This window comes from Molossus molossus, unplaced genomic scaffold, assembly GCF_014108415.1.
Source record: "Molossus molossus isolate mMolMol1 unplaced genomic scaffold, mMolMol1.p scaffold_m16_p_11, whole genome shotgun sequence".
Taxonomy (NCBI): domain Eukaryota; kingdom Metazoa; phylum Chordata; class Mammalia; order Chiroptera; family Molossidae; genus Molossus; species Molossus molossus.
In genome coordinates this window covers 70,724,070-70,737,533 of record NW_023425346.1, presented here as the reverse complement: position 1 = coordinate 70,737,533, position 13,464 = coordinate 70,724,070, and the positions used below count along the sequence as shown (strand labels likewise).

General features: G+C 37.6%; 1 protein-coding gene and 1 pseudogene across 2 annotated transcripts in view; one reads left to right on the top strand and one right to left on the bottom strand.

The window, feature by feature from the left end:
* The window catches only part of SESTD1 (SEC14 and spectrin domain containing 1), a 69,842-nt gene that overhangs the window by 37,011 nt on the left and 19,367 nt on the right, over positions 1–13,464 (bottom strand). The gene's annotated exons all lie outside the window — the stretch shown is intronic.
* On the top strand, positions 6,574–7,013 carry LOC118625519 (annotated as a pseudogene).

Below are 13,464 nucleotides of genomic sequence, written 5' to 3'. Positions count from 1 at the left end.
TATATTTATCTATCTATATATGCATTTGTTGTTGTTAGTTCTCACCTGAGGATATTTTTTAAAATGATTTTTTTTTTTTTTTTTTTTGGAGAGAATGTAAGGGAGAGGAGAGGAGGAGAAAGAGAGAGAGAGAGAAACATGGACTGGTTGCATCCAGCATATGCCTCAACTGGAGCCAGGGATCGAACCTGCAACCCAGGTATGTGCCCTTAACTGGGAATCAAAACCGTGACCCTTCAGTGTGAGGGCCAAGGCTTCAACCACTGAGCCACACATGTCAGGGCCAAATAAAAATTATAGTATCACCTAAGAGACCACTGTAGAGCTAAATAAACTTTCAATGAAGATACACATGAATATAAAAGAAAATACGTGGGCCCAGCTGGCGTGGCTCAGTGGATTGAGTGTCCTCCCATGGACTGACAGGTCCTGGTTCAATTCCTGGTCAGCGCACATGCCTGGGTTGCAGGCTCGATCCTCTCAGTAGGGGTCGTGCAGGAGGTGGCTGATCAATGTTTTTTTCTCACATTGATGTTTCTATCTCTCACTCCCTCTCTAAAAAAAAAAAATCAATAAAAAAGTATTTTTTAAAAATGAAAATACGTGGGAGAAAGATATTCAAACGGTAGTACTGACACAAAAATAATACATAAATCTCAATTTACAAGAAAAACTTAGTAAAAATAAAAATACTGTGTCAAGCAGGAAAGAGCACTATTCTCATCCTGAACAAAGGCCAGATAATCTATAAAACTATAACTTTTCTGGAACCCCTCAGAGGGCAGTGGTAACAGAGAAACCAACTAGACTGAAAAAAAAAAAAAAAAAAAGATTCCTGATGTCCTTGACAGAATGAAATTCTTGGGAAGGAAGATGTGAGAAGAAAAATGTTACCCTACGGTCTTCAGTTTGAATTGTAAGTATCAGTTTAAACTCATGACAAATTTCATCATAAATAAAAACATACACTGACATACACAAATGTTCTAGTTCTGTCCACTGAGAGGTTTAGAAATAATGACCAATTCTGTAAACAGACACACTCCTATCATCCAGACTGTTGTCTCCAAAAACCATTTCCCACTATAAGAAATCAAGGGCCCTAGCCTGGTGTGGCTCAGTTGCCTGAGTGTTGTCCCATGCATCAAAAGGTTGCTGGGTTTGATTCCAGGTCAGGCACATGCCCAGGTTGTGGGCTTGATCTCCAATAAGGGGCATGCTGGAGGCAGCCAGCTGATGTTTCTCTATCATCAGTGTTTCTCTCTCTTTTTTTTTTTTCTCTCTCTCTCTCTCTCAAAGCAATAAAAACATATTAAAAAAGAAAGAAATCAAGGCTCCTTTGAGAAATGCCAGGTCTGAGACTGGAAATATACATGATGAGCTTGGGACATCTCATCCAGACATCACAAAAGGTTATTCAAGACTACTACAGTTGTACAGCATAAGAAACCAGCATCAAAATGGAAAGGGAACCCACTATATGGGAGAGCATAATTGTCAACGATACATCAGATAAGGGGTTAATTTTCAAAATAATACAGAGTATTCATACAGCTCAACAAAAGGAAGACAAAGAACCCAATTAAAAAATGGGCAGAGGACTTAAATAGACACCTCTCCAAACAGGACATACAAATGACCAACAGACACAAGGAAAAATGCTCAAGGTCACTAATCATCAGAGAGATGCAAATTAAAACAACTGAGGTATCACCTCACACCTGCCAGAATGGTTGCCATCACCAAATCATCAAACAACAAGTGCTGGCGAGGGTGTGGAGAAAAGGGGACTCTAGTACACTGCTGGCAGAATGTAGACTGGTGCAGCCACTATGGAACACACTATGGTGTTACCTCAAACAATTAAAAATTGAATTGCCATTTGACCCAGTGATCCCACTTCTAGGAATATACCCTAAGAATCCTGAAATACCAATCAGAAAGAATATATGTACCCTCAGGTTCATAGCAGCACTATGTACAATAGCTAAGATCTGGAAATGTCCACCAGTAGACAAATGGATAAAAAAGCTGTGGTACATATACACAATGGAGTACTATGCAGCTGTGAGAAAGAAAGATCTCTTATCCTTTGAGACAACATGAAGGGACCTGGAGAGTATTATGCTAAGCGAAACAATCCAAGCAGAGAAGGACAAATTATCACATGATCTCACTTATCTGTGGAATATAATGAACTAAACAAACTGACGAACAAAACTGACCCAGACCCATAGAGGTGGGGTACAGACTGTTTCTGGCCAGCTCCGCTGCTGGGGACCGGATCTCCCACAAGCTTAGTATATGAGTAATTGATATTCAGAAATTTTTGTAAAAAGTAGCATGCTAGGGACTAGAGAAATAGACTTTTAGAACATGGGAACATCAATAAATAATATGGTGGTGAAAAACACTGAGAACTGAGAAATACTGTCAGCTAAATGAGAGTCTAAATGTCTAAGTTTATCCAAATGGAAGATAAAAATCATATGATCATATCAATAGATACTGAAAAAGCATTCGACAAACTCCAGCACCCATTTCTCATAAAAACGCTCAGTAATCTGGTAATAGAGGGATCATATCTTGACATAATAAGGGCCATATATGAAAGACCCACAGCCAACATCATACTCAATGGACAAAAATGAAAAGCATTTCTCTTAAGAACAGGAACAAGACAAGGATGCCCACTTTTGCCACTCTTATTTAACATAGTACTGGAAGTCTTAGTCACAGCAATCAGACAGAAAGAAAAAATAAAAGGGATCCAAATTAAAAAGGAGGAAGTGAAACTGTCATTTGCAGATGACATGATACTATACGTAGAAAACCCCAAAGACTCCATCAAAAATTTATTAGACTTAATAAATGAATATAGTAAAGTAGGATACAAAATTAACATCAAGAAATTGATGGCATTCTTATACACCAATGATGAACTCACAGAAAGAGAAACTGAAAAAACAATCCCACTTACCATAGCAGCAAAAAATTACAATACCTAGGAATAAACTTAACCAAAGAAATAAAGGACCTATTTGCAGAAAACTACAGGTCACTGAAAAAGGAAATAGAGGAAGATATAAAAAAGTGGAAGTGCATACCTTGTTCATGGATTGGAAGAATTAACATCATTAAAATGTCTATATTACCCAAAGCAATCTATAGATTCAATGCAATCCCCATCAAAATACGAACGACATACTTCACAGAACTAGAACAAATACTTCAAAAGTTCATATGGAACCAAAAAAACCTCGAATAGCCACAGCAATCTTGAAAAAGAAGAACAAAGTTGAAGGGATCATATTACCAGATTTCAGGTTATACTACAAAGCCACCGCAATCAAAACAGCCTGGTACTGGCACAAGAACAGGCATACAGACCAGTGGAACAGAACAGAAAACCCACAAATGGACCCTAGGCAATATGCTCAATTAATATTTGACAAAGGTGGCAAGAGCATACAGTGGAGTAAAGACAGCCTCTTTAATAAATGGTGTTGGGAAAATTGGACAGCTACATGCAAAAAAATGAAACTAGACCATCAACTTACACCATACACAAGAACAAACTTAAAATGGATAAAAGACTTAAATGTGACTCATGAATCCATAAAAGTCCTAGAAGAAACTACAGGCAACAAAATTTCAGACATCATACGCAGCAGAATTTTCACTGGTACATCACCTAAGTCAACAGAAACAAAGGAGAAAATGAACGCATGGGACTACATCAAACTCAAAAGCTTCTGCACAGCAAAAGATACAATCATCAAAATGGAAAGGCAACCCACTGTACGGGAGAGCATAATTGCCAATAATATATCAGCTAAGGGGTTAATTTCCAATATATATAGAGTGCTCACACAACTCAACAAAAGGAAGACAAAGAACCCAATTAAAAAATGGGCAGAGGAACTAAATAGACACCTCTCCAAACAGGACATACAAATGGCTAAAAGACATATGAAGAAATGCTCAACATCACTAATCATCAGAGAGATGCAAATTAAAACAACAATGAGGTATCACCTCACACTGTCAGAATGGCCGCCATCAACAAATCATCAAAAACAAGTGTTGGTGAGGGTGTGGAGAAAAGGGGACTCTAGTACACTGCTGGTGGGAATGCCGACTGGTGCAGCCACTATGGAAAACACTATGGTGTTTCCTCAAAAAATTAATAATTGAACTGCCATTTGACCCAGTGATCTTACTTCTAGGAATATATCCTAAGAAGCCTGAAACACCAATGAAAAGAATATATGTACCCCTACATTCATAGCAGCACTATTTACAATTCCTAAAATCTAGAAATGTCATCAATACATGAGTGGATAAAAAGGCTGTGATACATATACACAATGGAACACTATGCAGCTGTAAGAAAGAAAGGTCTCTTATCCTTTGAGATGACATGGAGGGACCTGGAGAGTATTATGCTAAGCGAAACAAGCCAATCAGAGAAAGACAAATACCACATAATCTCATTTATTTGTGGAATATAATGAACAACAACAACAACAAAAGATAAACAAAACAAACCCAGAAACATAGAAAGGAGTACGGTTCAGACTGACAAACCTCAGAGTGGGGGTAGGGATTAGATAAAGCACAGAATTTATATGTATTAAGCATAACCAATGGACATAGACAACAATGCTATGGGGTAAGGGTGTGATCGGGAGGAGGGTGTCTATATAAGATCATGAAAAGTTTTCCACTAGCCAAAGATGTAATAATTTGCATATCAATAATGTCATTATTTTGAAACATTAATATGTTTAATTCAATGAGCTCATACTCATAAAAAAAGAAATGACCATCATTGGACTAGGTAGGGAACAACACATTTACTTTACTGAAAATTAGGAAATAAAGGGAAAAAACATATACGAACTATACCATTGGATAAATAATAAATGAGGGTGAGTTTCTCATTATGCAAGTATTCTAGCTAGTAAAAAAAATAAAGAATAATAGAGCTGGAAGATCATTTTAAATCTTTAATAAACTAAGGGATCTAGGCACTAAAATCAGTGGCTGCTAACATCACAAAAAGAACTATTATGAGCCTCATGATCAAGGAACACATCACCAGCAATGAAAGCCTTGAAAAAAGAAAAAGAATTCTGAATCTAATCAACTGTCTAAATCCAACTATCAAATTATGGAAATACAGAGATTTGCAAAGGCAGAATATGTTAAACCACACCAGAGATAATCCCCGCAATGATAAACTCCAGAAGACAAGCAATCTGGTCTTTTCAAGAAAATATAAAAGGGATAAGAAAAGAGAGAAATTGAGATTAAAAAGCTTCATTTAAAAGACTAATACAGAATCCATAACCAATAAGAGAATTATATATTCTTTTCAAGCAATTGTGAAGTATCTAAAATCCTCACTATGTATGAGGCCATAAAGAAAGCCTAGGTATATTTTAAAGGAAAACTGATAACATTCTATCACCATAATGAAATTAAGCTAGGAATCAATAATTAAATCAGAAATAACAAGATTTTAAAACCCTATCCACTCAGAAAAGCATCTCAACCAATCACAACATATGGACATTATTTAAATCCTGATACATATAAATAAACCAATGTGTGTCTTTAATTTATATATAAATTAATGAGTTTCAAAATATATTTACATATAATATTTTATATGTAACCAAATCCTTTTATAACATTTACCAAATAATTACAAATTTGAAACCAATTGGCTCTTATATATTAAAGAATTATTTCTCATAAGCAATGATATTGGTTAGGTTACAGTTTTTATAGTCTATGTTTTAGAGATACACAATACAATATTTATTTACAGATAATTGAAATATCTTCCATTTCTTTCACTATAATATCCCAATCTTCCCTGAGGAAAGTGGATGAGGATAAGGATGAGGCAGAAGGGACTATGGGTTTTAATATTGTTTAGTTTCTTGTGTTCATAAGTCCTTATAATAAAAATATTTAAAAACTAAAATAAATAAATATAATTCTTTCTTTTTTAAAAAACCTTCCCAGAAAGAAAATACCAGGCCCAGCCAGTTTACAAGTCAGTTTTAAAAATCAAAGAAAAAATGTTCCGTAGCTGAAAGTATTTTAGTGACCAATCAAGTTGTGGGAGTCAGTGTGTAATGATGCGAGGTACACGAGACCCCAAACCAGTTTCCATCCTGGCTCTGCTCCGCACCCCCGAGAGCTCTAAGATCCCGGGAAGCCTAAGCTCAGCGGCCTCCTCTTACAAAAGCAGCACATTAGTCCTGATGACCCATAAGCTACTTGCTTAGCTTCACAGTCCAAGAAGCTTCATTTAAAAAATTCATCAACTCATTTTGAAACTAAAATCACAGATACCCAAGGATAACTTGAGAAAAGACCATGATGATTTCAATATTTTCGTTAGCCAGTATCAAGTGGTAGCAAGACTGCAGAGCAGCGAAAATGCTGATACACTGTTAGTGGATATATAAATTAAAACGCCTCTTCGGGGTGTGTGCTCGTCTGGTGCGGACCTGGTACCGCGAAGCGGCAGCCGCGGAGACTCCGGCGCTCGCCATGGCCCATGAAAAGCCCAAGGAAGGAGTCAAGACTGAGAACAAGGATCATGTTAATTTGCAGGTGGCGGGGCAGGATAGTTCTGTGGTGCAGTTTAAGATTAAGAGACACACACCACTTAGCAAACTAATGAAAGCCGATTGTGAACGACAGGGTTTATCGATGAGGCCGATCCGATTCCGATTTGACGGGCAGCCAATCAATGACACAGACACACCTGCACAGTTGACATGGAGGGTGAAGACACAACTGATGTGTTCCGGCAGCGGACAGGACGTGTCTACTCAAAACGGAACCTGCTACTGGACTCCAGAACTCTGTTCCTCCAGACCAAGAGACATTCTCAATTAGAAAACTGCAATTTGGTTTCAACCCATCTGACTACTATAGTTTTCTCTACTCTTTCACTTTCCCCTTCCCCATTCCTTTATTGTACATAAAGTAACTGATGTATGTGCACAAACATTTGCATTTTTTTTTTAACTAAATGGCCAATGGTATGTTTTGATCGACATCAAATGGAGATGGGATGGGGGAAAATACTGGTTCTGTGAAAATACCCCCTTTCTCCATTAGTGGCATGCTCATTCAGCTCTTATCTTTATATTCCAGTAAGTGATTTTGCGCTCACTGTTTAACAAAAAAAAGAACAACATAAAAATCCTTGCATACCGCCCTGGCCGGTTTGGCTCAGCGGTGAGAGCATCGGCCTGCGGTCCTGAGAGACCCGGGTTCGGTTCCCGCTAAGGGCATGTACCTCGGTTGCAGTTTGTCCCCGGCCCTGGTCGGTTGTGCGGGTGGCAGCCACTTGATGTGTCCCTTTCACATCGATGTTTCTCTCTCTCTCTCTCTCTGTTCCTCTCTCTCCCTCCCACTCTACCTGAACAAAAAATGGAAAAATGTCCTCGGGTGAGGATAAAAAAAAAAAAAATCCTTGCATACCTTGTTTGATTCGAGAATTTTAATGTTTTTCATTTATCATTGTAAAACCAAGGACAATTTTATAACTTTTTTGTACGTAGCTGTTACATGTAGGGCAATCTGTCTTTAAGTAGAGGTAAATTACTCTGAAAGAAATGAATCCCAGATAGTTTTCCCTTCAAGTCAAGCGTCTTATTGTTTAAATAAACTTCTTGTTAAAAAATAAATAAAATGCCTCTTTGGAAAACAATTTGGCATTATCTTGAAATTTAAACATTTCCATAACTTATGCCTGAATACTCAACAAACAAAAAAATTGTATACATGTTTATCAGGAGACACATATAGGAATATTTATAGAGCACCATTTGTAATGGTAAAAGAACGAAAACAACCCAAATATCCATCAACAGAATAAGTATACTGTTTTTATTCACAAAATGGAGTAACATTCAACAGTGAGAATGAATCAACTATATCTACTGTAAGAATATGCATCAATATTGGACAGTAATGATGAATGAGAAAAAGCAAATCTGTAAAGACTGAAATCACAATACCATTTTTATAAAACTCAAAAAATAAAAATAAATATTATTTTAGAATAAATAATATCCCTAAATGATAACTCTATGGCTGTAGATATAAAAGAATAAAAGATAAACACTCTATTTTCTTCTAAAGGTTTTGTTTTTCACATTTAAGTTTTTAATACACACATACACACACACACACAGAGTGAATGAGAACATATACAGAGGATGGATAAACTAATAATTAAGGTGTTTAAGAAATAGGGGATAAGTGAATGGGATCAGAGAGGGGCATTCAGATTTATTTTAAGTTATAGATATTTGGGGTTCTTAGGTTATGTGTGGTCAGTACTCAGGTGTTTATTATTAAGCTTCTTACACACATATACATTTTGTTGTTGTTGTCAATCCTCTCCTGAGGATATTTTTCCACTGATTTTTAGAAAGAGTGGAGGGGGTGGGGGAGGAGAGAGAGAGACAGAGAGACACACATAGATTGGTTGCCTCCCACATGACCCCTTCTGGAGCCAGGGATGGAATCTGTAACCAGGTACATGCCCTTGACTGGAATCCAATCTGCAACCCTTCAGTCCTTGGGCCAATGTTCTAACCACTAAGCAAACCGACCAGGGCTACATATACATTTTTTAAAACAGTATGTACCAAATACCATATTAAAAAACAAAAAACAGAAAAGAATCAAGAGAAGGGAACAACTTATAGAAGAGACACAATGAGATCTCAACCTCAGACTAAGGAAAAAGTACCTCTTCTGAGGCAGCAAGAAAGGAGGTTAGAGGGAGAACAATGGAAAATCTGCAGGTGGTAATGTCGGAAGCTGGGAGTGCTTGTGACTCTTTTCCACTTAAAAGATAAAGAAGTAAGATAAAGAACATCAGATTACATTTTTGGTTAGTTTAATAACAGCAAGCTGTATAATGCCTATTTTAAATGGCAATTTAATGTTATCCTCTTTAGCATATTTTACTGTGTAGGTATTAATGAGAGCTAATTTAAAATAAAATCAGGCCTGGCCAGTGTGACTCAGTGGTTGAGCACTGACCCGTGCACCAAGAGGCTGCTTGCTGGTTCGATTCCCGGTCAGGGCACATGCCCAGGTTGTGGACCAAATCCCCAGTGGCAGGCATGCAGGAGGCAGACAATTGATGTTCTTTCTCTCTCTCTAAAATCGATAAAGAAAAAATTGTTTAATAAAATAAACATTAGAATAAAAGAAATGCAGAGTATGGTTTTCTCTTAGTGAGAAACTTGTCACAGAGGACTTTATTTTTATCCTCTAGCTCCAAGGCAGCTTCTTTAGACTAGTTCTTTGAGACAGATATGATGTTAAACATTAAATGGTAAGTAGAGTTAAGCCATGGAAACCATTTAAGCTGCCACCAACTCCTTTTGGGGTCAAGACAGATACTTCCACTCTAAAAAGATTAAACACAGTCAGATCCCAAGGAGAGGCATCTCCTTTCTCTAAAATTGTCTAGCAATCTATTAACTAGATATATACCAACAATGAAAGTAAGAAACATATGTTTATTCTATGAGGAAATTAACTACTGGCTAAATTGACTATAAATTCACATATGAAAAGATATCATTTCCAAAGCACTCTCTCCTGAATAAAAGACTGAACAGAAAATACAATGAATGTGAAACATAATAAATGGTCTTTCTGCTATTCAATTGTGCCTTATTTAGCACAACATTCTATTTAAAACATGGAAATAGCCCTGGCCGGTTTGGCTCAGCGGTTAGAGCATCAGCCTGCGGTCCCGAGAGACCCGGGTTCGGTTCCCGCTAAGGGCACGTACCTCGGTTGCAGTTTGTCCCCGGCCCTGGTCGGTCGTGCGGGTGGCAGCCACTCGATGTGTCCCTTCACATCGATGTTTCTCTCTCTCTCTCCTTCCTCTCTCTCCCTCCCACTCTACCTGAACAAAAAATGTCCTCGGGTGAGGATAAAAAAAAGAAAAAAGAAAACATGGAAATAATATCTCTTGAAAATTTCCTCTATCAGGTCCCTCATATTATAACTTAACTTTTAATGATGTGCTATTTATTTGTTCAAAACCATTATTTAGTGGAAGTTAAATTTATTTATTAGAATTATTATTTATTAGAAGTTATGTGTTCTAATGCTGGCAATATAAAATAAATAAGGCTGTGCCCTGCGGGTGTGGCTCAGTGGCTGAGTGTCAACCCATGCGCCAAGAGGTCGTCAGTTCTATTCCCAGGTTGTGGGCCAAATCCCCAGTGAGGGACATGCAGGAGGCAGCCTACTGATGTTCTCTCTCATTGGTGTTTCTATCTCTCTCTTCCTCTCCTTTCCTCTCTCTAAAAAAATAAATCAATGAAGAAAAAAAAATTTTTTAAAAAGGAATGAAAATACTTTATAAAACTAAATAAGGCTCTACAGCCCTGGCCAGTTTGGCTCAGCGGTTGGAGCATCGGCCGGCAGTCCAGAGAGATCCAGGTTCTGTTCCCGCTAAGGGCGCGTACCTCGGTTGCAGTCTGTCCCCGGCCCTGGTTGGTCGTGCAGGTGGCAGCCACTCGATGTGTCCCTTTCACATCGATGTTTCTCTCTCTCTCTCCCTCCCACTCTATCTGAACAAAAAATGGAAAAATGTCCTCAGGTGAGGATAAAAAATAAATAAATAAATAAATAAATAAATAAATAAGGCTCTACAAAGGAAATCAGCTTTTTGTTTCTGCAATAATCCAGAGACAGTGTGTAACATTTTCATAAAAAGTAAATTAATGTTTTCTGGTTTGTTTCTAAAGTCTTTGTTGAAAATACTTTAAATAAAGCTACCTATTGTTGCCCCTTTGTTCATAATAGTGCAGAGGGCCAAAAGCTTTACTAGAATACCCCCAAATAATTTCCAAATTCCTTTCCTAGGTTAAACACCGTTACGTTACAGTTGGAAGGATCCTGAGCGGGGCGTCGATCATTCCAGGTTTACCCCCTAGCACTGCCACCAACTCTCTCCCCTTACACAAGTCAGCCAAAGGGATTCACTCCTGGCCTATTTCCCCAATCTGCCAAACACATCACTGACATTAAAGTATCAATGCTGTCTCTTTTAAGCTCTAAGAGGACATAATTCTGATGAGCTATCATCCCATACATTTAATTTGGGCCATTCTAATATATGACCTGTCTTGCCCAATAAAGAGCACTTGTCACTTTCTGCCCACTATGGTTAATCTCACTACATGCACACGCGCGCACACACACACACACACACACACACACCTTCCTATATTCTGCAGTTCCTAAATACATAAAATCATTGGTAACAGATTTCAAGTTTAATAAGCCAAAGGGAAAATCTGCAGTTATTTAGTTATATGTGGCAAAAGTTTATTTGCATCTGAATATTTCTCTTAAAAGCTATTTTCTCTAAAATTAACTTGAATGCAAATAGTACAGATTCACTTTCTTTTATGACATAAAATATATTTTGCCAAATCCTTTCAAAGGAAATAAACACCATGACACTGTTTTAATAATAAAGTCCTACATAAACATTACCTTTTCCTTTATTTTATGTTAAAGAAGTTAAGATAAATTAAATGACTAAACCATAGTAATTTATTAAATAGAATCTACCATTGTTCAACAAGTTTGAAGAGAAAGATATTTAACATATTGTCTCTAATCAAAACATCTGAGGCCCTGGCCGGTTTGGCTCAGCGGTTAGAGCGTCGGCCTGCGGTCCAGAGAGACCCTGGTTCGGTTCCCGCTAAGGGCATGTACCTCGGTTGCAGTTTGTCCCCGGCCCTGGTTGGTCGTGCGGGTGGCAGCCACTCGATATGTCCCTTCACATTGATGTTTCTCTCTCTCCCCCTCTCTCTTCCTCCTGCTCTATCTGAACAAAAAATGGAAAAATGTCCTCGGGTGAGGATAAAAAAAAAAAAAATCTGAGGTTTTCTTTAATCTGGAATCGAACTTATAGAAGAGACTTAAAACTTGCCTCTCCCTTGCTCCCACTCTTCCATCTGTAACAGGAACATGTATCCTTTCCTAATAAAATATTCTTGAAGAACGTAACACCGAACCTGTCCCTCTCCAGGCGCTCAGACACTTTCCTTTTATTTTACTTATGCTAAGAATGTGCATGCAAGATCTGGAATTAACATGCGTCTGCCTGCTTAGTACATATTCATACATGTGTTTACACACATATCTCAGTGTACATGTTTACTTGCATTTGCTGTTTGAGAATATTTTTCTAAGGGAAAGTAACTTTCTGCAAAAATTGGAAAGAAGAAGGACAGACTGACAGAGGAACATAAAGGCAGTCTTTGGTCCTGGACCTAACATTAGTATGGCCTCAGAAAAACAACAGGATCAGATGCAGTAATAAAGAGAAAAGAGAAAAAAAACAATTCAGAATGGTGGCTGGTTATCATTACCCGTAAATAACACCGTTACTCTCATGAAGGACAATAAAGAACGAGAAGGTAGAGACCCTTTTGATTACTAGGCTCCCAATTTCAGGGAAAGACCACTGCCAGAACCACTCCGACTTTACCTACCATGAGACAGACAACAGATACTGTCACCTAACCAGCAAAACCTATCAGAACCACGAGGTGAAATGCTGCTGAAGGACAGAAAGTACCTGAATATCTGAGTTGCTAAAAAGAAAAGTGAACAGGTAAGCAACTATTTCGGACACAGGAAGGATCCCTGAGGAAATATTTAGGTAAGCAATGAGAGATGAATAATCAATGGCTAATGAAAAACATTACAGAAATTAACAGGAAGAACTTCATCTAGAAGAAGAAACTTAGGATGAATGATGGGCAAGAAAATGTGAAATCATGAAACTACTGGGTGTTTATATGATGAACATGTGGACAGCTGGTGATAAATCTTTGTTGTGGATAATTCTATGAAGTAAAACATACTGATGCTTACAGAAATACCAGTACTCATAACAAAGTTATAATTTCAACAGCCCAAATGATCCAAAATAACACCAGGGAAAATAGTTTTTAATTAAATAAGCATCTACGTTGAATTTAATTTGACATATAGCTTTAAGTATAATTGAATGGCTGGTACTGAACTGCCCGTTAAAGATGAATATGTTTGGTAGTACATTTGAAATTACCAACACTTGAAATTACTCTCGTCTCATTAGGACATTAGGTTTTTAATAAATACCTAGTGTTTATTTACTTCGGAAAATGTGCTAGCTGAATCTCTTCAATGCCTAGCAGAAAATATGTTGATACAACAAGCTTTACCGTTTGAGTTTTAAAACATCAATCTAGGACATCAAGTCAAGGCAGACAGGAATTGTCTTACGTTTTATCCTCCAAGATGCAATGTATTACATCACAATTAATTCATGAAGCATGAGACCCAACTGGGCACAGCCTTTCTGAGCAGATGCCTATGCTTGAGCAGGCA